Below are 23,479 nucleotides of genomic sequence, written 5' to 3'. Positions count from 1 at the left end.
CCAAAACACAACAAAAAAATAAGCAATAATAAATGGTCCTGGATTCTACACATCTAACAGTTAATATGTTTTATGAACTGTGCAGAATATACCTTAAACATATTTTTAAATTGTTCACATCTACTCACATTTTTCTTGTCTATGCATCAAATAATGTTTAAAATAATTTTTTCCCACAAACTTTAAAAGTGGTAAGTCATAAAGGAAAAGGAGGGAGTTACTTCCTTTATTGAGGAAAATGTAAAGTGTGTTTACTTAGATTGAGAGACTTTAAGAAACACTGGTCAAAAGAGAGTACCATTCTTTATATGCCAAATTAAATCAGACGCTGTTTGTCAAGTGAATCAACATTTTGACATTTGATAACTAAAATTACAAGTTTTAAATCATTTAAGTTAAAATAGGTATCTTGCTTGTATTGCTCAGAACCTCTGCTTTCACAAAGAAAACCCGAGGAAACAAAAAAGAAAAAATCAAAACTGCACGAGAGGGCTTCCCTGGTGGCGCAGTGGTTGACAGTCCGCCTGCCGATGCAGGGGATACGGGTTCGTGCCCCGGTCTGGGAGGATCCCACGAGCCGCGGAGCGGCTGGGCCCGTGAGCCATGGCCGCTGGGCCTGCGCGTCTGGAGCCTCTGGGTACCGAGCCCGTGCTCCGCGGTGGGAGGGGCCACAGCAGTGAGAGGCCCGCATACCGCAAAAAACAAAAGTGCAAGCGGAACAAACTGGCGCCCGGCATACGCTCCACTACCCGCAAGTGAGAGTCAACAGCAAAGAGGGTACGCCGCTAATCACAGTTAAGTTATCTACTCAATATATTCCCTCCCGCAGCATTTCAAACCTAGCTCCACCCCCACCCCCAACTTCTCAATTCACGGACAAATTCCAGGAGCTTCACTGGCTTTTCATCGCTGCCTTGGCAACTGATTCTCCAGGAGAACAAACATTAAACGTACTGTTCAAGAACAACTGATAGACTTCTCGAGACACTGTCTATTCAGACATATTTATACAAACACCACTTACTCGGCTCTTATCTCTTACAGAAAAAGCCTGAGAGAAAAATCAAAATCTGAATTACCATGCTTTCTCTGGTAACAGGAGAACATATAGGTGTCAACTCTTTCTCCTGAGGTATAAATTATTCTCTCCTTCCTAAAATGCCGAATTTCTTACCTTATTTTGTCCTCCTCTTCAGAAGTCATCCTTCCGCGTCTCTTCAGACGACTGTTAACTAAACTAAGGCTCGAGAGCAAGCGCTCTACTTCTAGAAAGAGGCTAAGGAACCAGATGTAGCGGTGGGGGGGGGGAAGGGATGAGCCACAGGGGAGGTAGGGAAGATGGAAGATGTGGAGGTGGGGGAGGGGTGAACAGAGAAAGTCGCGAGAGAATCTCGCAGGAGAAACTCTAAAGAAAACTGCAACAGCAGAATGTGTTCTCTACTTTTTACTGCATACCTTTTCCAGTTGCTTTAATTTAATCAATATAAAGGAGAAGGGCTTCCCAGGTGGCGCAATGGTTGAGAGTACCCCTGCCCATGCAGGGGACGCGGGTTCGTGCCCCGTTCCGGGAGGATCCCACATGCCCCTGAGCTGCTGGGCCCCTGAGCCATAGCCGCTGAGCCTGCGCGTCTGGAGCTTGTGCTCCACAACCGGAGAGGCCACAACGGTGAGATGCCCGCGTACCGTAAAAAAAAAAAAAAAAAAAAAAGGAAAGGCATTTTGGGGTAATAACGTGAAGCTCCAGGTAATCAGTAGGGAGAGTGCAGGGATTTCTTGATAGATGAAAAATGGGGAGGACCAGATCATGAAGCATTTTGCTTGCTATGCAGATATGCTACTTACTTAATTTTTTTAGTGGAACTGTTAGAATAATCTGAAACAGAAAGATGAATGTCTAGAAGATATAATGCATCTGGTGATTTCATATGATACGAAGTCAGGCAGACAGAAAATAATCTAAATTTCAAAATTTAGTAGTTATATGAAACTGGGTAAGCTACCTAAACTCTTAAATTTACCCAGTCTACGAAAACAAGATGATAAAGAATTATCAGATAGGGTTATTGTGAGGTTAAATGATGTACTGAGCACATACATTGAGCACAACGCCGAAAACATAATTCAGGGTTCAAAACAAAATATTGTAATTACTTTTATATGAAGTGGGAGCCTGAGGTTAATTTGTAATCCTGCCTTTTTTGGAGACTGGTCAAAATCATAAAACTGTTTTGGTTTTTGGTGTTTTTTTTGGCGGTATGACGGCCTCTCACCGTTGTGGCCCCTCCCATTGCAAAGCACAGGCTCCAAAAGCCAGTCTCAGCGGCCATGGCTCACGGGCCTAACCGCTCCGCGGCATGTGGGATCCTCCCGGACCGGGGCACGAACCCGTGTCCCCTGCATCGGCAGCCGGACTCTCAACCACTGGGCCACTAGGGAAGCCCAGACCTGTGGTGTTAATGCTTTGCATTGGTAGTGTCTTAATCGTATATTAACCATTATTGAGCACTTGAGAAAACTATGCAATGAAATGTGTTCATGTAAACACCAGTTGATCAGTTGATGGTGATCAGTTAGTATTTCTTGGGACACTTTCCATAGTCTAGATAGATAACAGCTGTATGCATTATACAAAAGCTGATCTTTAAATCAGGCAAAGTTATAACTGTTCCCTAATTTAGGGGTTTTATGGTTTCTACCTAATATGTAGGCCAACCGGCAGCTTCCAAGCAAGTCTACTGGAAGGGACAAGTTCAGTATATAGTAGGAAATCAAAGAATTGTTAGTATTTCAATAATGATTGTTTAATATTTTAGTCCTCTGCTTGACAGGAAAGAAACACGAGAGGAAAAACAATTGATATGAAATCTCAGATGGTGTCTGAGAAAATCATCTTACAGAGGTTTGGATATCACTCATTCATGAACAAAATTAAATCTGGATGTTAAGCATGTTTTTCAGTGACTGCAATGCAATTAAAGGACTGTGAGGTTAAGATTACTGTAATTGCTACAGCAGGCGAGTAGCTAGATATGAGCAGAGTAATGGAAGAGGGGCCAGGTGGCAGGAAATCAAGCACCTGGTAAAGAGCAGAGGTCCATGGGCAGACAAAGAAAAACAAGAACCTCCAGACTGACAGGAAACTGCACATTTTCGGTGGTAAGTGTCCTGAAGGCAGACAAAGAGAGATGAGGAAAGACAGGAATCTCCTACTTCCAAATGTAACCTGTTGCTCATTATGCTCTCCTTACAATAAAATTAGCCTTGCAGACAAGCAGCACACACCATGCAGTGAGGCCATGACACTTCTGACTAAGCTAAATAAGGACAAAAATCCCTTCTGGAGCTGCAAAGAAGCAGGGAATGTGACCCCCAAACTCCTGCTTCCCCAATGAGTATGCCACCCCTTCCTCTGTATGCCCCTCATAACCGGCTTGCCAGTGGAACCCAGGGCAGCAGCTCCTCACCTAACTGCCTGCTCTCCCTGAGGGCATATTCTTGCTTAAATAAATCCTCACTTTACTTGCTTAACCGCCTGTCTCATGCCCAACTCTTGGCATGAAGAGCAAGCACCTTCAATTCACTGGGAACCCAATGAGAATTTACACATGAGGAAGAAAGGAACAAACACATTTCTCTTAAAAACTAGTGGAGAGGGCCTCCCTGGTGGCGCTGTGGTTGAGAGTCCGCCTGCCGATGCAGGGGATACGGGTTCGTGCCCCGGTCTGGGAGGATCCCATATGCCGCGGAGCGGCTGGGCCCGTGAGCCATGGCCGCTGGGCCTGCGCGTCTGGAGCCTCTGGGTACCGAGCCCGTGCTCCGCGGTGGGAGGGGCCACAGCAGTGAGAGGCCCGCATACCGCAAAAAACAAAAGTGCAAGCGGAACAAACTGGCGCCCGGCATACGCTCCACTACCCGCAAGTGAGAGTCAACAGCAAAGAGGGTACGCCGCTAATCACAGTTAAGTTATCTACTCAATATATTCCCTCCCGCAGCATTTCAAACCTAGCTCCACCCCCACCCCCAACTTCTCAATTCACGGACAAATTCCAGGAACTTCACTGGCTTTTCATCGCTGCCTTGGCAACTGATTCTCCAGGAGAACAAACATTAAACGTACTGTTCAAGAACAACTGATAGACTTCTCGAGACACTGTCTATTCAGACATATTTATACAAACACCACTTACTCGGCTCTTATCTCTTACAGAAAAAGCCTGAGAGAAAAATCAAAATCTGAATTACCATGCTTTCTCTGGTAACAGGAGAACATATAGGTGTCAACTCTTTCTCCTGAGGTATAAATTATTCTCTCCTTCCTAAAATGCCGAATTTCTTACCTTATTTTGTCCTCCTCTTCAGAAGTCATCCTTCCGCGTCTCTTCAGACGACTGTTAACTAAACTAAGGCTCGAGAGCAAGCGCTCTACTTCTAGAAAGAGGCTAAGGAACCAGATGTAGCGGTGGGGGGGGGGGAAGGGATGAGCCACAGGGGAGGTAGGGAAGATGGAAGATGTGGAGGTGGGGGAGGGGTGAACAGAGAAAGTCGCGAGAGAATCTCGCAGGAGAAACTCTAAAGAAAACTGCAACAGCAGAATGTGTTCTCTACTTTTTACTGCATACCTTTTCCAGTTGCTTTAATTTAATCAATATAAAGGAGAAGGGCTTCCCAGGTGGCGCAATGGTTGAGAGTACCCCTGCCCATGCAGGGGACGCGGGTTCGTGCCCCGTTCCGGGAGGATCCCACATGCCCCTGAGCTGCTGGGCCCCTGAGCCATAGCCGCTGAGCCTGCGCGTCTGGAGCTTGTGCTCCACAACCGGAGAGGCCACAACGGTGAGATGCCCGCGTACCGTAAAAAAAAAAAAAAAAAAAAAAAGGAAAGGCATTTTGGGGTAATAACGTGAAGCTCCAGGTAATCAGTAGGGAGAGTGCAGGGATTTCTTGATAGATGAAAAATGGGGAGGACCAGATCATGAAGCATTTTGCTTGCTATGCAGATATGCTACTTACTTAATTTTTTTAGTGGAACTGTTAGAATAATCTGAAACAGAAAGATGAATGTCTAGAAGATATAATGCATCTGGTGATTTCATATGATACGAAGTCAGGCAGACAGAAAATAATCTAAACTTCAAAATTTAGTAGTTATATGAAACTGGGTAAGCTACCTAAACTCTTAAATTTACCCAGTCTACGAAAACAAGATGATAAAGAATTATCAGATAGGGTTATTGTGAGGTTAAATGATGTACTGAGCACATACATTGAGCACAACGCCGAAAACATAATTCAGGGTTCAAAACAAAATATTGTAATTACTTTTATATGAAGTGGGAGCCTGAGGTTAATTTGTAATCCTGCCTTTTTTGGAGACTGGTCAAAATCATAAAACTGTTTTGGTTTTTGGTGGTTTTTTTTGCGGTATGACGGCCTCTCACCGTTGTGGCCCCTCCCATTGCAAAGCACAGGCTCCAAAAGCCAGTCTCAGCGGCCATGGCTCACGGGCCTAACCGCTCCGCGGCATGTGGGATCCTCCCGGACCGGGGCACGAACCCGTGTCCCCTGCATCGGCAGCCGGACTCTCAACCACTGGGCCACTAGGGAAGCCCAGACCTGTGGTGTTAATGCTTTGCATTGGTAGTGTCTTAATCATATATTAACCATTATTGAGCACTTGAGAAAACTATGCAATGAAATGTGTTCATGTAAACACCAGTTGATCAGTTGATGGTGATCAGTTAGTATTTCTTGGGACACTTTCCATAGTCTAGATAGATAACAACTCTTTGAATTATACAAAAGCTGATCTTTAAATCGGGCAAAGTTATAACTGTTCCCTAATTTAGGGGTTTTATGGTTTCTACCTAATATGTAGGCCAACCGGCAGCTTCCAAGCAAGTCTACTGGAAGGGACAAGTTCAGTATATAGTAGGAAATCAAAGAATTGTTAGTATTTCAATAATGATTGTTTAATATTTTAACCCTCTGCTTGACAGGAAAGAAACACGAGAGGAAAAACAATTGATATGAAATCTCAGATGGTGTCTGAGAAAATCATCTTATAGAGGTTTGGATATCACTCATTCATGAACAAAATTAAATCTGGATGTTAAGCATGTTTTTCAGTGACTGCAATGCAATTAAAGGACTGTGAGGTTAAGATTACTGTAATTGCTACAGCAGGCGAGTAGCTAGATATGAGCAGAGTAATGGAAGAGGGGCCAGGTGGCAGGAAATCAAGCACCTGGTAAAGAGCAGAGGTCCATGGGCAGACAAAGAAAAACAAGGACCCCCAGACTGACAGGAAACTGCACATTTTCGGTGGTAAGTGTCCTGAAGGCAGACAAAGAGAGATGAGGAAAGACAGGACTCTCCTACTTCCAAATGTAACCTGTTGCTCATTATGCTCTCCTTACAATAAAATTAGCCTTGCAGACAAGCAGCACACACCATGCAGTGAGGCCATGACACTTCTGACTAAGCTAAATAAGGACAAAAATCCCTTCTGGAGCTGCAAAGAAGCAGGGAATGTGACCCCCACACTCCTGCTTCCCCAATGAGTATGCCACCCCTTCCTCTGTATGCCCCTCATAACCGGCTTGCCAGTGGAACCCAGGGCAGCAGCTCCTCACCTAACTGCCTGCTCTCCCTGAGGGCATATTCTTGCTTAAATAAATCCTCACTTTACTTGCTTAACCGCCTGTCTCATGCCCAACTCTTGGCATGAAGAGCAAGCACCTTCAATTCACTGGGAACCCAATGAGAATTTACACATGAGGAAGAAAGGAACAAACACAGTTCTCTTAAAAACTAGTGGAGAAATACATGTTTTCTGTTAATAGGAAAGACTGGGTTACATAAGAAGCCGTGAAATTGAGAAAAAACATGACTTGCTTTACTGTTCTGGAACCAAACCCACAGTATCCCTGTATTTTGAAGATCACCCAACTGTTAAACACTTAAGAGTTTTATGGGTTTTTCATGAACATGTACTCAGGAAAAAGTAATCGGTTCAGTTTGGGGTTCGAAACTTCGTTTGCTTTACCCTTCGTTTTAAGGATTTGACTCATCAATCTGATATGTTAGATACTAAAAGCAAACCTTTCATGCCCCGTAGGATTTTATGAAATACAGTACTTTAAGGCCAGCCAAGAAAAATTAAACATAAAATGCTGTGGTCATTGAGACATCCTCGCTCCCTCCCTAATATCTGCATTACACATTAACCAGAGTTCCTCAAAGACAGATTGCCTTCCTGATCATAAAGGTCAATTATTTTACCTTCCTCTGACACTTATGCTGCAACTTCTTAAAAAGAATACTGTTCTTTCCCAGCTCTGTACTGGGATCATGTTGACTTGCTGCTCACTTTGTACCTGCTTACCCAGACTACGTATCCCTGCTGATCTTCATGTAAAATATCTGTATGTCACTTTGATGTGATATACTGTCCTTTCTCTTCAAAATGGATGTAACCATGCCTTTGACTTCTAACAGGTAGAACAGTCCTCAGAACTTTCTGAGTCTGTCTCCTGAGTTATAATCCTCAGTTTGGCTCAAATAATACTCTCCTTCCCCTTAACTTCATTTTTGCTGTTCCCTTAAAAGGATATTGCAGATTTCTGTACTAGTTTTGCAGATTCCAATTTGGCTTAAAGTTTTTACACTCAAGTTTCTTCCCAAATTTTAAGCATTACTAATTAAATGTCACCTGAGGTCACTGACAAAAAACCCTTAACCCTCCAGATAACTCTATACTTATGAGTATATTACGAAACCCTTTGTGTTACATCAAGCACACCAAAATAAAGTTGAAATCAGTATTACTTAAAATGTTTCCCAATGTTTTAAAATCTAGGGGTACTAACTTTCACTAAGATATATATACTCAGAAAAGTTAACTGGTTCCACTTACGTTTAGTGGAAAATTGGTTTTATAACCATTATTCCCACGTTGGTCATCTGCCACTTGAATATGGATCAGAAAATAGATACTTAACCTCAAGATTTCTTAAACTCTTTACAGTCACATGTCTAAATTTTCCTCTCATCTATACTATTGCTTTAAAGGGATAAAGACACATCGACTTTCACTAATAATGCAAGCATTGTTTCTCAGCCTTTCTGGAGACTTCTCCAACCTTCTACACGTTTAAGCTTTCAAAAAAAGGAACATGTAATTTCTTTAGCCTAACTGGAAAACAGTCACAGCTTGCGATGGAGAAATAACACATTGCTTAATTTTGAATACATTCATGTACAAAGGAAAAGTTTAGGCAAACAGCACAATTCACCCTCCAAACAAAAGTTTTATGCTTGTTTAACTCAGCAGTGTAATTAACAAGACATATTTCACGAAATTTTTTTACTCTGAAAATTTTGAACATTTGAAACACGACTTCTACTTTTCAATTAACATTAACAACATGAAAGTCCTCTGAATAATTCCATGTTTTCACTTTGTCTGAAAATTCCTAGAGGAAAAGTTAATATATGCCTCTTCCCCACAAACCAACATTTTTCTTTTAGTAGTATTCAAGCATCAATTAAGGAAAACAACTTAAACTTTTCCTTTGTAACGAACATTTGGTGCATAACTGAGTGTTATTTTTAATATCTGCTTCGGCCCTCTCTTTCAGATTGGCTTCCCGCATAACCTCGTCTGGAAGCCCCACAAACTGAGCTACTGTATGGGTCACGGGGAGCAAGGTACTCCCTATTGACAGAGGGTGGAAACCCTCATTGTTCCTGTCTTCTACGCTTTCGACCACTTGAATAAGTATTACTTTGCCTGCTGGAGTAACCTTCCGGACCTCCTCCATATCCATCTCTCATATTGCTATCACAGCGACTGCTTCCACCGTAAGTCACAGGGGCCCTTCGTGCTGCTGGTGCACCACGGGAGTCACATGGGAAGTTACTGATTGATAAACAAACGCTAAACATTACAGATTTTTCTGATATCATATCACATGACTTAAAGTGCTAAATATTTGAAAAGATAAGCTTCATCTCTCTCTGCTATGAAAATATAAACTATGTAGCAACGGTGCAGGGCTTCTACATTTATTTAAAAGAGCGAGCAACATTTTTCAGCCTAAGTAGTTTCTTTGAAAGTAAAAGCCCCTATTTTAGCATTTTTAAATAATCAGTAGAGTGGCAACTTTTAACAAGATTTAGTGGGGCTTCCCTGGTGGCACAGTGGTTGACAGTCCGACTGCCGATGCAGGGGACACGGGTTCGTGCCCCGGTCCAGGAGGATCCCACATGCCGGGGAGCGGTTGGGACCGTGGGCCATGGCCTCTGGGACTCCACGTCAGGAGCCTGTGCTCCGCAACGGGAGGGGCCACGATGGTGAGAGGCCCGTGTACCGCACACAAAATAAAAATAAAAAATAATAATCATGTTAAAATTGGTTTTCTGTAATGAGAAAAAAAGATGAGGCTGCCCATTTACCCTTCATAGCATTTTATTTTAAGTGAGCTATTAACAAAACAATTCAAACGTCTTTAACTTATCTAAAAGGACATGCTAAACATACTTTTACCCTTGAGGAACTGAAGTAAAAGTAGAGTAAACAACGATCTGGTTAAGTCTAATTCTATGACTTACAAGTTGTAACTGGACTCTTACCGTAACTCCCATATGAATCCCTGTAAAAGCTTCCACTTCAATATTCAGAATAATCTCTATCACGATTTCCACCATAGCCATCACGGTCACTGAATTTAAAAGAATGTCATAAATTATGTCATCAATTTAAATTATGTGTCACAATAACATAATTTAAACGAATGTTTTTATTTGATATAAACACAAAATTTTATATTACCTATGTCCTCTAGAGGGATGATCATTCCGAGAATTTGAATGTCCGTAACAACTGTGTGCATAGCGTCTACGTGGTGGAGTATAATCCCTGCTGGCTCAGGGGTGTGGATAATCTCTCCTTGACTAACTGAAATAAAGCAGCTAAAATTTTAAATGCAACTTATCATATCCAGAATATTTAAGAACTCAGACAGCAAAAAGACAAAAAATTTTAAATGGGCAAAGGACTTGAATATACTTTTGTTTAAAGAAGATATACAATGAGCAACAAGGACATGAAAACCTGCTCAACATATTTATTAGGGAAATGAAATTCAAACCCAAAATGAAATATCTACTTTGCACATATCACACTGGCTATAATTAAAAATAGACAAATAGAATATATCAAGTGTTGGTGCAGAGGCAGAGAAACAAACCAAGTATATGTGCATGGCAGAAATGTAAAATAGTACAGGCTCTGTGGCAAAGATTAGCAGTTTCTTAAAAAATTAAAGAATTCCTATATGTCCCAGGAATTCCACTCCTTAAGTATATATACACTCAAAAAGAATTGAAAACAGGTACCCAAATGCTTGTACCGGAGTATTCATGACAGCATAATGATGGGAATAACTCACACAGATGGATAAACAAACCATGTTAACCACACATATAATGGAATATTTAGTCAGCCAAAAAAACAAAAAGGTCTGAAGTACTGATTGACGCTACAGCATGAATGATCCTTGAAAATATTTATGCTAAGGGAAAGCTGGATAATAAAGGTCACATATTGTTTGCTTCCATTAGTATGATATATTCAGGATTAGATAAATTCATAGATAAGGACACAGGTGGGTACCTACCAGGGACAAGGGGGCAGAAATTGGGTGTGACTGCTTATTAATTTTATTTTGGGGTAATGAAATGTTTTGGAACTGAACAGAGCTGGTGGTTGCATAACACTGTTAAGTGTGCTAAATGTTACTGAATTGTTCACTTTTAAATGTTCAATTTTGTGTTAGGTAAATTTCAACAAGAACAACAAAACTAACCATGACTTAATTCATATACTGTGCTTTCTATTACCTATCTTTAGTAGCATAACCACCATCTCTGTGACATATAGCCAACTCTCCGAAAAGAGACTGGCTCTCTATGAGCAGGACCTCCATAATTTTGTCTTCCATGTGATACTGAACCTTTAATTTAAAAATGCTTATGTAAGTATCTCAAAATTGACAGTAATGTTTCAAAGAAAAATCCAAAAGACTGATAGCCTTCCACTCTCTAAAATCATTTTAAAAAACTACTCCTTCTAAAATTCCATTTATGCACATTTTCGTTTCCCTTTCAATGTTACCACTGAACATTGTATTTTCTGACATCTCCTGTTCCCCATACATTTTGCATACCCTTTAAATTACCAGCAGTAGGGAACACTTCTCAAACTTGGAGCAAAACATTAATTTTTGGTAACTACTGTCACATATTCAATCACCAAGTGGTTGGCTCTCTCCTTTAAGTGCACAACCTTAATTATTGACCTTGTATGATGATAGCAACAGTGACTTCTATTGTTTATTAGCAATAAAGGGCTCATTTGAAAAACACTGTACCGCTTCCAAAATATGAAACTATCTCCCATAAATAATGTTCTCTTCATGTGTTAATTCTTATTCCTCATTCCTGGAGGTCACTAGGACCTTGTTTGTTCTCTTCTCTTGTTTGTTCCCTAGGCTAACCATCTAATAATGGAAAGGGTAGGCTTCTTAGCTTCTGTTGTGTTTTGAAGTCAATATCGTGCTACATTTGGCTTCATTCATCGTCTACACGTAAAATGGCAATTTGATAATGGCTGTTTCAAGTCTGTACCATATTAAGGATCAGAAAACAGTGCTAAAAAAGTTAAGAGCACCAACTACAGTTCATATGGCAAGTTTCAATTATTGTTTATAATAATTAATAAAACCAGGTAGCCAATATACATAGCTAAACTAGTCTACAGACCAGAACATTCTCTCACAGGACATAGTTTTCATGAAAATTCTGATACTGAAGCTATGTGATAAAGAAGCCTACTAACCAAAAAGTGTTAGCAGCAACTTAAATTAAGAGGAATTCTATAGCAAACATGGACTTACAAGCAATGTTTTCCCCACAGCAGTGCTAATCACCTATTACATCTATAATCAAAAACTGAGAAATTATTTCCCAACCACAAATCAATAAATAAATTAGTGATTGTTTAACATGTTCATATACTTCTCACTTTCCATTCTGCTTAAACATTCTGTTTAAAAATAGCTCACTTTCATTAATGAGAAACAACTGTCTCTGCATTATATAGCATTTACCTTGTCTTCCCACCCCACTGCTGCTTCGTCTCTGAGCACATCTCTTAGGAGGAGGACCTCCACTTCTCGAAGATTGTCCTCTTTTAACTGGAAAGGCTCCCCTGGAAGAACTCGCGTTGGGACTAGGAGTATGCCCACCACGACCTGTGTTTAAATGAAATCTTTTTAGTTAAGTAGAATCAACATTTTTTCATTGGGCTAGTTTCACTTATTGTTATAAATTTTCACTCAACAATTACTCCAGTCTTCAGCTTTCCTATCTGTCTAAACCAATATGATTGTTTCCTCATATGACACATAAGTTAGTAGAGTTCAAAGACTTACCGTAAAAGTCAGTTTGGAAAATCGAGGAAAAAGCTAAAGAACCACTGGTATGAAAGCGGTTTGGGGAGAAGAGAGAGAGTACAGGAAAACCTGGATAAATTAAATGTAAAACTGAATTGTTCATCATTTTAGGAGGAAGATGGTAAGTTATTAGTTATATAATTCTGGTGTCAAGGAAGCTTTTAAAAAACACAACATCCTAGGTATAAATCAAAACATTAAAAAGAAAAAAAGATGAATAAAAAATGCATTACCTAAAAGTTAAGTATATACATACAAATAACTCCCTTTGCAGGAGAATATCTGCTTATAACTTTACACTTGGTCCAGTATCCCTAGTTCTGCATCCATGGATTCAACCAACCTTGGATCATGCAGTGATCTTATATGTAGTTATTGAAAAAAAAATCTGCTTGTAAGTTGATCAACAGTTCAAGCCTGTGTTATTCACAGATCAACTCTTAATGTTAATTTCTCAGTGAAAAGGGCTACGTTCTGTTCAATTTTAATAGTATTTAAGAAATGCACACTAAATACTGAAAATTTATGTGTTACCTTTCTAACCAGAAAGATGTTTAGGTATATTCCAATTCCCCTGTATTGCCACAGGCAAGAAAAAAATGAGTATTCTTACACATGGCAGAATATGAACTGGTCAACTTTTCTCAAGGTCAAGATAGTGGGAAAAGAACAAAACTGTGTTATCTTAAAATGGGCACACCCTTTAACTGAACTTTCCAAAAACATTTCCTAAAATTCACACATGTAATTATCACAAAAAGAAACTAAATGTTTTATTTCTGAAGACTGGTTATGGTTAATAGATGAAGCAAAGGTTGTTAAATATATGCAAGTTTTTGAAATGCAAAGTGCTTTTCCTCCTTTTCTTACTAAGTAGAAAACTTCTCTGAAAAAATCCAAAAAAAGGCATTTTCAACGACTTTCTCCTCTAATACACACACACAAAGAAAACATACATATGTCTGAAGGAGAGCTTTTTACTCTTTTCCTGGATCAAAGACACCTTTTAGAATCTAAAGCTCTATTTATTTCCCTCAGGTATTTTCCCAAATGCATACCAGAGACCCAGGTAGAAAAGCCTCATATCAAAATGACAATGGAGATTTGCTTAGATGTCTGAACACATATACTTCAGACAAATACTGCAAGGTGAAACCTAAAATATGAAGTGTTTAGCCCTGAATTGTGGATATTCTGAGTGACTTTTATTTTCTGTTGTGGAGTTTTCAAGATTCTCTAGGATGTTTATGATGCAATAAGGCTACTCTCAGAATAAAATTAACCAATGTATTTTTAATAGATTATGAATGAATCATTGATTTAAACTCATATCAAGTTATTGGTCCTAAAGTGAAAAATTCTAATGTATGATCGACAGTAGGAAACTCTGTAGAAAAATCCTCGAAGAAAAGAGGCAATTAGTAATAATGGTAAAAGAGACTGAATTTACTTTAAAATTTATGCTATTCCCCTGTAAGGTGATTAACTTTTTGCACATTACCTAGTTAAGTCATTTTATAACTACAATAATTCTTCACCACTTAGAAATACTTCTGACTATCAATGTGATTCATCATCTGATAGTTCTTACACACTACTTTGCTCATAAAGGATGGAATAAAAACTGAGAGGTTTCTATACAGTTAAACCTACTATTTTTCGGTCCTCTGGTTGCAGCCTTGTATTTGAAAACATTACCCAGGTGTCCTCCAGGTGAGGGATGCTCTCTTGCGCTCCCACTTCCTCCTCTTCCATTTCCTCCTCTTCCATTTCCTCCTCTTCGATTTCTTCCTCTTCCATGTCTCGGATTTCTCAGATGGCCCCTGTTTCTTGCAGGAGGTTGTGGTCTCTGTGTACCACCGCTTTCAAAAGATGGTTTGTTGGCTTGCTCTACTTTAATTGCCTTTCCATCCAAAGACTAAACAGATTAAGTATAACATTAATAACATCACATCAAATTTATTTACTACTGCACTAGTCCAAGATCAGTCTTTTTTCCCCAAAGCAAACATTTTCTTCTGAAATGATGGTGTCCTTCACCATGCCAGATAAATGAGACTTAATTAGTAACTGCCTTTCATTAAGTCATCCAACACAAAGTGTACGTATTGGCAATTGGAGCTCCCTGAAATGTCCTCTGGTATTAAAAGAAGATTAATACCTCTCACTTATCATGAGAGAATATACCCTTTTATTTTCTATAATGGAGAACTAAACTCACTTCATTTCTCTACTTCTACCATTCAAAGTTTTCAGTGTCCCAAGGGTAAATAAAAGTATACGTGTCATTTAAAAAAATAAAATTATTCAGTTATTTATTCAAAATGGTTATCCCTACTCTAATCGTTTTTAGCATTTATTAAATATTAAGGGAAAGAAAATTTTCCAAGATGATTGCTCTTCTGTATTTACTTCTAATAATCTCCTTGATTTATTTTTAAATAGAGCACTTACTTGGTCCTCAACATTTCTTGCCTTATTCAATTGTTTAAACATGTCCCCAAAGAGTAACTTCTTATAATAGTACTTCATATTCTTATGTTTCAGAAATGCTTACACTTCTTAATCTTCCAACAACTTCCTACATTAACCTTCTATAGATGCCAAAGTGTTTTTGAAAACTGTATTCAAATCATAATATAATTGCTCTACGTAAAACAACCTAGCTGTTTCATGTTATCCTTGGAAGACAATTTTAAATGCTGAATTCCTACTAAGACTTCTGGTGGATATGGATGGGCCCTGGCCCAATACAAACAGCCTCAACAGCCATGTGCTCCCACGTTAGGGCCTCCTTTTCTGTTTCTGGGTCCAAAATATTTCCCACAGACTTATGAAGGGCTGCCTCCCTTCCAACATTCAGGATTTAACATTCTTAGATCTATATGTATAGAAAACCACTCCCCTTAAGCTCTAATGAAATTACCTACTTTACTTTCCTTAATATTTTTCATATGAAATTGTATTTAGTTTTACTTGTACGTTTCTCATCTTTCACCCTAGAACACAAGTGTCCAAGAAAATAGGTATTTTGTATTCCCCACAACCATTAATCAATTGCTAAAGCAATGCCTGGCAATAAAATATCTGTTGAATAAAGAATTGAAGAATAATGTCTACACAGACTACACATTCTTGTGCTTGAAAACAAACAAATAATGGGGGTCTACTATCCTTCATGACACAAATTTACCTCTGCACCCAAAATAAAATCATGAGTCAAGATCAACTTCTAGGTACTACCATACCTTAAAATATGAAAGTAAAGTAAAAGGGTCAACATGTGCCAAGTGCCTGCAGCATACCAGAAACCAAGCTATAGGACAAAGGGAATTAATGTATGTGTTCCACACTATGAGAACCGAGATGCACTGGAAGTACTTTTAACAATGAACAATTCACAGGATGATGAATATAAAAAGATATGACCTGCAATATAAAATGGGAAAAATACTACCTACAATATAAAAAAATTCTTTGAGCAAATATGCAATTAAAAGTACAGTTGTAAGGGACAAGTAATTATTTGTAACAGTGACACAAGGAAGAGTGACTCTGAAGTACAAAAAAGTCGAGACTTAAAAATAACAGTACGGGATATTGGGGAGAGCTCTACAGGCTAAAACTCATTTACTTTTACATTTGAATGCTAAAACAGGTTTAAAATATATTGTTAAAGCTAATGTTAATGTCAATCTCCTTCCAACCGGACAATCCAATACTTATGTGACAAAATGGAGAGTGAAGGCTTATATGGCATCATGTTACTTTAAAAAATTAGAAAAAAAAATCTTGAAATAGTAATAAATGGAGAATACAAAATATTACTAAAGTCTCTTACTTTTCCATTCATATCTTGGACAGCATCCTTTGCATCTGCAGGATTCTCAAAAGTAATAAAAGCAAAGCCTCTAGACTTGTTTTTCTTCTGATCCTTCATCAACATAACTGTAATATACATAAATATTTTTAATTTAAATCTCACATAAAATTGAACGTTTCATATTTTCAAAATAATCAATCCTTTGACACTTTCTCATAAGGCCTCCTTAATTTCATGTTATGGACACAGTGCAGTAACAGCCTCCCGGAAGTTACTTAAAAACAAAACAAAAACCAAAAACAAATAAAGCAAAAAAATCCTTTCCATTTTATATCATTTCTAGTATTTTAAAAATCGAGTCAATAATTTCAACCGTTCTACAGCTAGCATATCTCATCCCATTTCATGTCCTATGACGACAGTATGTTTAAAAAGCCCTGGGACTTCCCTGGTGGTCCAGTGGATAAGACTCCACGTTCCCAATGAAGGGGACACGGGTCTGATCCCTCGTCAGGCAACTAAGATCCACATGCTGCATGCCACTGTGCGTGGGCTTGATCCCTGGTCAGGTAAGTAAAACCCAGCATGCTGCAAAGCGTGGCTGGGGTGAAGAAAGAAACGCTGCTTTTTGCCCTACTCAGTAGTAGGAGCCCCTAAGGTGTACACTTTCCCTCATTGCCCAGTGCTTTCCTAATAAAAAACAGAAACTTTTAAAAAAAGTGCTCATGTGTTACAAATAGAAAAAGCACTTTAACTTAGCTGTTCAATGGTGTGTGTTTAATACACATTTGCTTCGAACATATACATATATATATATATATCTGTGTTTATGTGTATATATATATATATATATATATATATAGGTTCTAAAAATTACCTTCCATAATGTGACCATATTTCCCAAATACCACTTCAAGAGAATTTTCATTGGTGTCAGCATGGAGGCCTCCTATGAACAGTTTCCCAGCCTGATCTGCTTCCGCCATTTTTCTGTAAGTAATTAAAAATATATCTTTATACATATAGCAAAAAATAAATTATAAGCAAAAACTATTACACCTGTTTATAACTCAACTGAAGTACCCTATAGCAGTGAAAATATTTGCCGTTTCTTACTTAAAAGAGAGGAAACTTGTAACACAAAGCCAAACAAGCACTGGCGTAACAAATGCTCCATTCTTTATAGATATCTTACAAAAACCTGTATGTAAAAACTAGATTAGAAGGCAACTGTAAATTATTTTACCTGCAGGGTTCAAGGCTTCTTTTCCAAAACACAACAAAAAAATAAGCAATAATAAATGGTCCTGGATTCTACACATCTAACAGTTAATATGTTTTATGAACTGTGCAGAATATACCTTAAACATATTTTTAAATTGTTCACATCTACTCACATTTTTCTTGTCTATGCATCAAATAATGTTTAAAATAATTTTTTCCCACAAACTTTAAAAGTGGTAAGTCATAAAGGAAAAGGAGGGAGTTACTTCCTTTATTGAGGAAAATGTAAAGTGTGTTTACTTAGATTGAGAGACTTTAAGAAACACTGGTCAAAAGAGAGTACCATTCTTTATATGCCAAATTAAATCAGACGCTGTTTGTCAAGTGAATCAACATTTTGACATTTGATAACTAAAATTACAAGTTTTAAATCATTTAAGTTAAAATAGGTATCTTGCTTGTATTGCTCAGAACCTCTGCTTTCACAAAGAAAACCCGAGGAAACAAAAAAGAAAAAATCAAAACTGCACGAGAGGGCTTCCCTGGTGGCGCAGTGGTTGACAGTCCGCCTGCCGATGCAGGGGATACGGGTTCGTGCCCCGGTCTGGGAGGATCCCACGAGCCGCGGAGCGGCTGGGCCCGTGAGCCATGGCCGCTGGGCCTGCGCGTCTGGAGCCTCTGGGTACCGAGCCCGTGCTCCGCGGTGGGAGGGGCCACAGCAGTGAGAGGCCCGCATACCGCAAAAAACAAAAGTGCAAGCGGAACAAACTGGCGCCCGGCATACGCTCCACTACCCGCAAGTGAGAGTCAACAGCAAAGAGGGTACGCCGCTAATCACAGTTAAGTTATCTACTCAATATATTCCCTCCCGCAGCATTTCAAACCTAGCTCCACCCCCACCCCCAACTTCTCAATTCACGGACAAATTCCAAGAGCTTCACTGGCTTTTCATCGCTGCCTTGGCAACTGATTCTCCAGGAGAACAAACATTAAACGTACTGTTCAAGAAAACTGATAGACTTCTCGAGACACTGTCTATTCAGACATATTTATACAAACACCACTTACTCGGCTCTTATCTCTTACAGAAAAAGCCTGAGAGAAAAATCAAAATCTGAATTACCATGCTTTCTCTGGTAACAGGAGAACATATAGGTGTCAACTCTTTCTCCTGAGGTATAAATTATTCTCTCCTTCCTAAAATGCCGAATTTCTTACCTTATTTTGTCCTCCTCTTCAGAAGTCATCCTTCCGCGTCTCTTCAGACGACTGTTAACTAAACTAAGGCTCGAGAGCAAGCGCTCTACTTCTAGAAAGAGGCTAAGGAACCAGATGTAGCGGTGGGGGGGGGGGGGAAGGGATGAGCCACAGGGGAGGTAGGGAAGATGGAAGATGTGGAGGTGGGGGAGGGGTGAACAGAGAAAGTCACGAGAGAATCTCGCAGGAGAAACTCTAAAGAAAACTGCAACAGCAGAATGTGTTCTCTACTTTTTACTGCATACCCTTTCCAGTTGCTTTAATTTAATCAATATAAAGGAGAAGGGCTTCCCAGGTGGCGCAATGGTTGAGAGTACCCCTGCCCATGCAGGGGACGCGGGTTCGTGCCCCGTTCCGGGAGGATCCCACATGCCCCTGAGCTGCTGGGCCCCTGAGCCATAGCCGCTGAGCCTGCGCGTCTGGAGCTTGTGCTCCACAACCGGAGAGGCCACAACGGTGAGATGCCCGCGTACCGTAAAAAAAAAAAGGAAAGGCATTTTGGGGTAATAACGTGAAGCTCCAGGTAATCAGTAGGGAGAGTGCAGGGATTTCTTGATAGATGAAAAATGGGGAGGACCAGATCATGAAGCATTTTGCTTGCTATGCAGATATGCTACTTACTTAATTTTTTTAGTGGAACTGTTAGAATAATCTGAAACAGAAAGATGAATGTCTAGAAGATATAATGCATCTGGTGATTTCATATGATACGAAGTCAGGCAGACAGAAAATAATCTAAACTTCAAAATTTAGTAGTTATATGAAACTGGGTAAGCTACCTAAACTCTTAAATTTACCCAGTCTACGAAAACAAGATGATAAAGAATTATCAGATAGGGTTATTGTGAGGTTAAATGATGTACTGAGCACATACATTGAGCACAACGCCGAAAACATAATTCAGGGTTCAAAACAAAATATTGTAATTACTTTTATATGAAGTGGGAGCCTGAGGTTAATTTGTAATCCTGCCTTTTTTGGAGACTGGTCAAAATCATAAAACTGTTTTGGTTTTTGGTGGTTTTTTTTGCGGTATGACGGCCTCTCACCGTTGTGGCCCCTCCCATTGCAAAGCACAGGCTCCAAAAGCCAGTCTCAGCGGCCATGGCTCACGGGCCTAACCGCTCCGCGGCATGTGGGATCCTCCCGGACCGGGGCACGAACCCGTGTCCCCTGCATCGGCAGCCGGACTCTCAACCACTGGGCCACTAGGGAAGCCCAGACCTGTGGTGTTAATGCTTTGCATTGGTAGTGTCTTAATCGTATATTAACCATTACTGAGCACTTGAGAAAACTATGCAATGAAATGTGTTCATGTAAACACCAGTTGATCAGTTGATGGTGATCAGTTAGTATTTCTTGGGACACTTTCCATAGTCTAGATAGATAACAACTCTATGAATTATACAAAAGCTGATCTTTAAATCGGGCAAAGTTATAACTGTTCCCTAATTTAGGGGTTTTATGGTTTCTACCTAATATGTAGGCCAACCGGCAGCTTCCAAGCAAGTCTACTGGAAGGGACAAGTTCAGTATATAGTAGGAAATCAAAGAATTGTTAGTATTTCAATAATGATTGTTTAATATTTTAGTCCTCTGCTTGACAGGAAAGAAACACGAGAGGAAAAACAATTGATATGAAATCTCAGATGGTGTCTGAGAAAATCATCTTACAGAGGTTTGGATATCACTCATTCATGAACAAAATTAAATCTGGATGTTAAGCATGTTTTTCAGTGACTGCAATGCAATTAAAGGACTGTGAGGTTAAGATTACTGTAATTGCTACAGCAGGCGAGTAGCTAGATATGAGCAGAGTAATGGAAGAGGGGCCAGGTGGCAGGAAATCAAGCACCTGGTAAAGAGCAGAGGTCCATGGGCAGACAAAGAAAAACAAGAACCTCCAGACTGACAGGAAACTGCACATTTTCGGTGGTAAGTGTCCTGAAGGCAGACAAAGAGAGATGAGGAAAGACAGGACTCTCCTACTTCCAAATGTAACCTGTTGCTCATTATGCTCTCCTTACAATAAAATTAGCCTTGCAGACAAGCAGCACACACCATGCAGTGAGGCCATGACACTTCTGACTAAGCTAAATAAGGACAAAAATCCCTTCTGGAGCTGCAAAGAAGCAGGGAATGTGACCCCCAAACTCCTGCTTCCCCAATGAGTATGCCACCCCTTCCTCTGTATGCCCCTCATAACCGGCTTGCCAGTGGAACCCAGGGCAGCAGCTCCTCACCTAACTGCCTGCTCTCCCTGAGGGCATATTCTTGCTTAAATAAATCCTCACTTTACTTGCTTAACCGCCTGTCTCATGCCCAACTCTTGGCATGAAGAGCAAGCACCTTCAATTCACTGGGAACCCAATGAGAATTTACACATGAGGAAGAAAGGAACAAACACAGTTCTCTTAAAAACTAGTGGAGAAATACATGTTTTCTGTTAATAGGAAAGACTGGGTTACATAAGAAGCCGTGAAATTGAGAAAAAACATGACTTGCTTTACTGTTCTGGAACCAAACCCACAGTATCCCTGTATTTTGAAGATCACCCAACTGTTAAACACTTAAGAGTTTTATGGGTTTTTCATGAACATGTACTCAGGAAAAAGTAATCGGTTCAGTTTGGGGTTCGAAACTTCGTTTGCTTTACCCTTCGTTTTAAGGATTTGACTCATCAATCTGATATGTTAGATACTAAAAGCAAACCTTTCATGCCCCGTAGGATTTTATGAAATACAGTACTTTAAGGCCAGCCAAGAAAAATTAAACATAAAATGCTGTGGTCATTGAGACATCCTCGCTCCCTCCCTAATATCTGCATTACACATTAACCAGAGTTCCTCAAAGACAGATTGCCTTCCTGATCATAAAGGTCAATTATTTTACCTTCCTCTGACACTTATGCTGCAACTTCTTAAAAAGAATACTGTTCTTTCCCAGCTCTGTACTGGGATCATGTTGACTTGCTGCTCACTTTGTACCTGCTTACCCAGACTACGTATCCCTGCTGATCTTCATGTAAAATATCTGTATGTCACTTTGATGTGATATACTGTCCTTTCTCTTCAAAATGGATGTAACCATGCCTTTGACTTCTAACAGGTAGAACAGTCCTCAGAACTTTCTGAGTCTGTCTCCTGAGTTATAATCCTCAGTTTGGCTCAAATAATACTCTCCTTCCCCTTAACTTCATTTTTGCTGTTCCCTTAAAAGGATATTGCAGATTTCTGTACTAGTTTTGCAGATTCCAATTTGGCTTAAAGTTTTTACACTCAAGTTTCTTCCCAAATTTTAAGCATTACTAATTAAATGTCACCTGAGGTCACTGACAAAAAACCCTTAACCCTCCAGATAACTCTATACTTATGAGTATATTACGAAACCCTTTGTGTTACATCAAGCACACCAAAATAAAGTTGAAATCAGTATTACTTAAAATGTTTCCCAATGTTTTAAAATCTAGGGGTACTAACTTTCACTAAGATATATATACTCAGAAAAGTTAACTGGTTCCACTTACGTTTAGTGGAAAATTGGTTTTATAACCATTATTCCCACGTTGGTCATCTGCCACTTGAATATGGATCAGAAAATAGATACTTAACCTCAAGATTTCTTAAACTCTTTACAGTCACATGTCTAAATTTTCCTCTCATCTATACTATTGCTTTAAAGGGATAAAGACACATCGACTTTCACTAATAATGCAAGCATTGTTTCTCAGCCTTTCTGGAGACTTCTCCAACCTTCTACACGTTTAAGCTTTCAAAAAAAGGAACATGTAATTTCTTTAGCCTAACTGGAAAACAGTCACAGCTTGCGATGGAGAAATAACACATTGCTTAATTTTGAATACATTCATGTACAAAGGAAAAGTTTAGGCAAACAGCACAATTCACCCTCCAAACAAAAGTTTTATGCTTGTTTAACTCAGCAGTGTAATTAACAAGACATATTTCACGAAATTTTTTTACTCTGAAAATTTTGAACATTTGAAACATGACTTCTACTTTTCAATTAACATTAACAACATGAAAGTCCTCTGAATAATTCCATGTTTTCACTTTGTCTGAAAATTCCTAGAGGAAAAGTTAATATATGCCTCTTCCCCACAAACCAACATTTTTCTTTTAGTAGTATTCAAGCATCAATTAAGGAAAACAACTTAAACTTTTCCTTTGTAACGAACATTTGGTGCATAACTGGGTGGTATTTTTAATATCTGCTTCGGCCCTCTCTTTCAGATTGGCTTCCCGCATAACCTCGTCTGGAAGCCCCACAAACTGAGCTACTGTATGGGTCACGGGGAGCAAGGTACTCCCTATTGACAGAGGGTGGAAACCCTCATTGTTCCTGTCTTCTACGCTTTCGACCACTTGAATAAGTATTACTTTGCCTGCTGGAGTAACCTTCCGGACCTCCTCCATATCCATCTCTCATATTGCTATCACAGCGACTGCTTCCACCGTAAGTCACAGGGGCCCTTCGTGCTGCTGGTGCACCACGGGAGTCACATGGGAAGTTACTGATTGATAAACAAACGCTAAACATTACAGATTTTTCTGATATCATATCACATGACTTAAAGTGCTAAATATTTGAAAAGATAAGCTTCATCTCTCTCTGCTATGAAAATATAAACTATGTAGCAACGGTG

The 23,479-nt window shown here is 39.5% G+C and overlaps 1 pseudogene; it reads right to left on the bottom strand.

Moving 5' to 3' along the window:
• Nucleotides 1-8,607: 8,607 nt before the first annotated feature.
• On the bottom strand, nucleotides 8,608-17,321 carry LOC132482974 (RNA-binding motif protein, X chromosome-like; annotated as a pseudogene).
• Between the last annotated feature and the right edge of the window lie 6,158 nt (nucleotides 17,322-23,479).

Source organism: Mesoplodon densirostris, assembly GCF_025265405.1.
Source record: "Mesoplodon densirostris isolate mMesDen1 chromosome Y unlocalized genomic scaffold, mMesDen1 primary haplotype SUPER_Y_unloc_1, whole genome shotgun sequence".
NCBI classification, from domain to species: Eukaryota; Metazoa; Chordata; class Mammalia; order Artiodactyla; family Ziphiidae; genus Mesoplodon; species Mesoplodon densirostris.
This window is presented reverse-complemented; position numbering and strand designations above follow the sequence as displayed.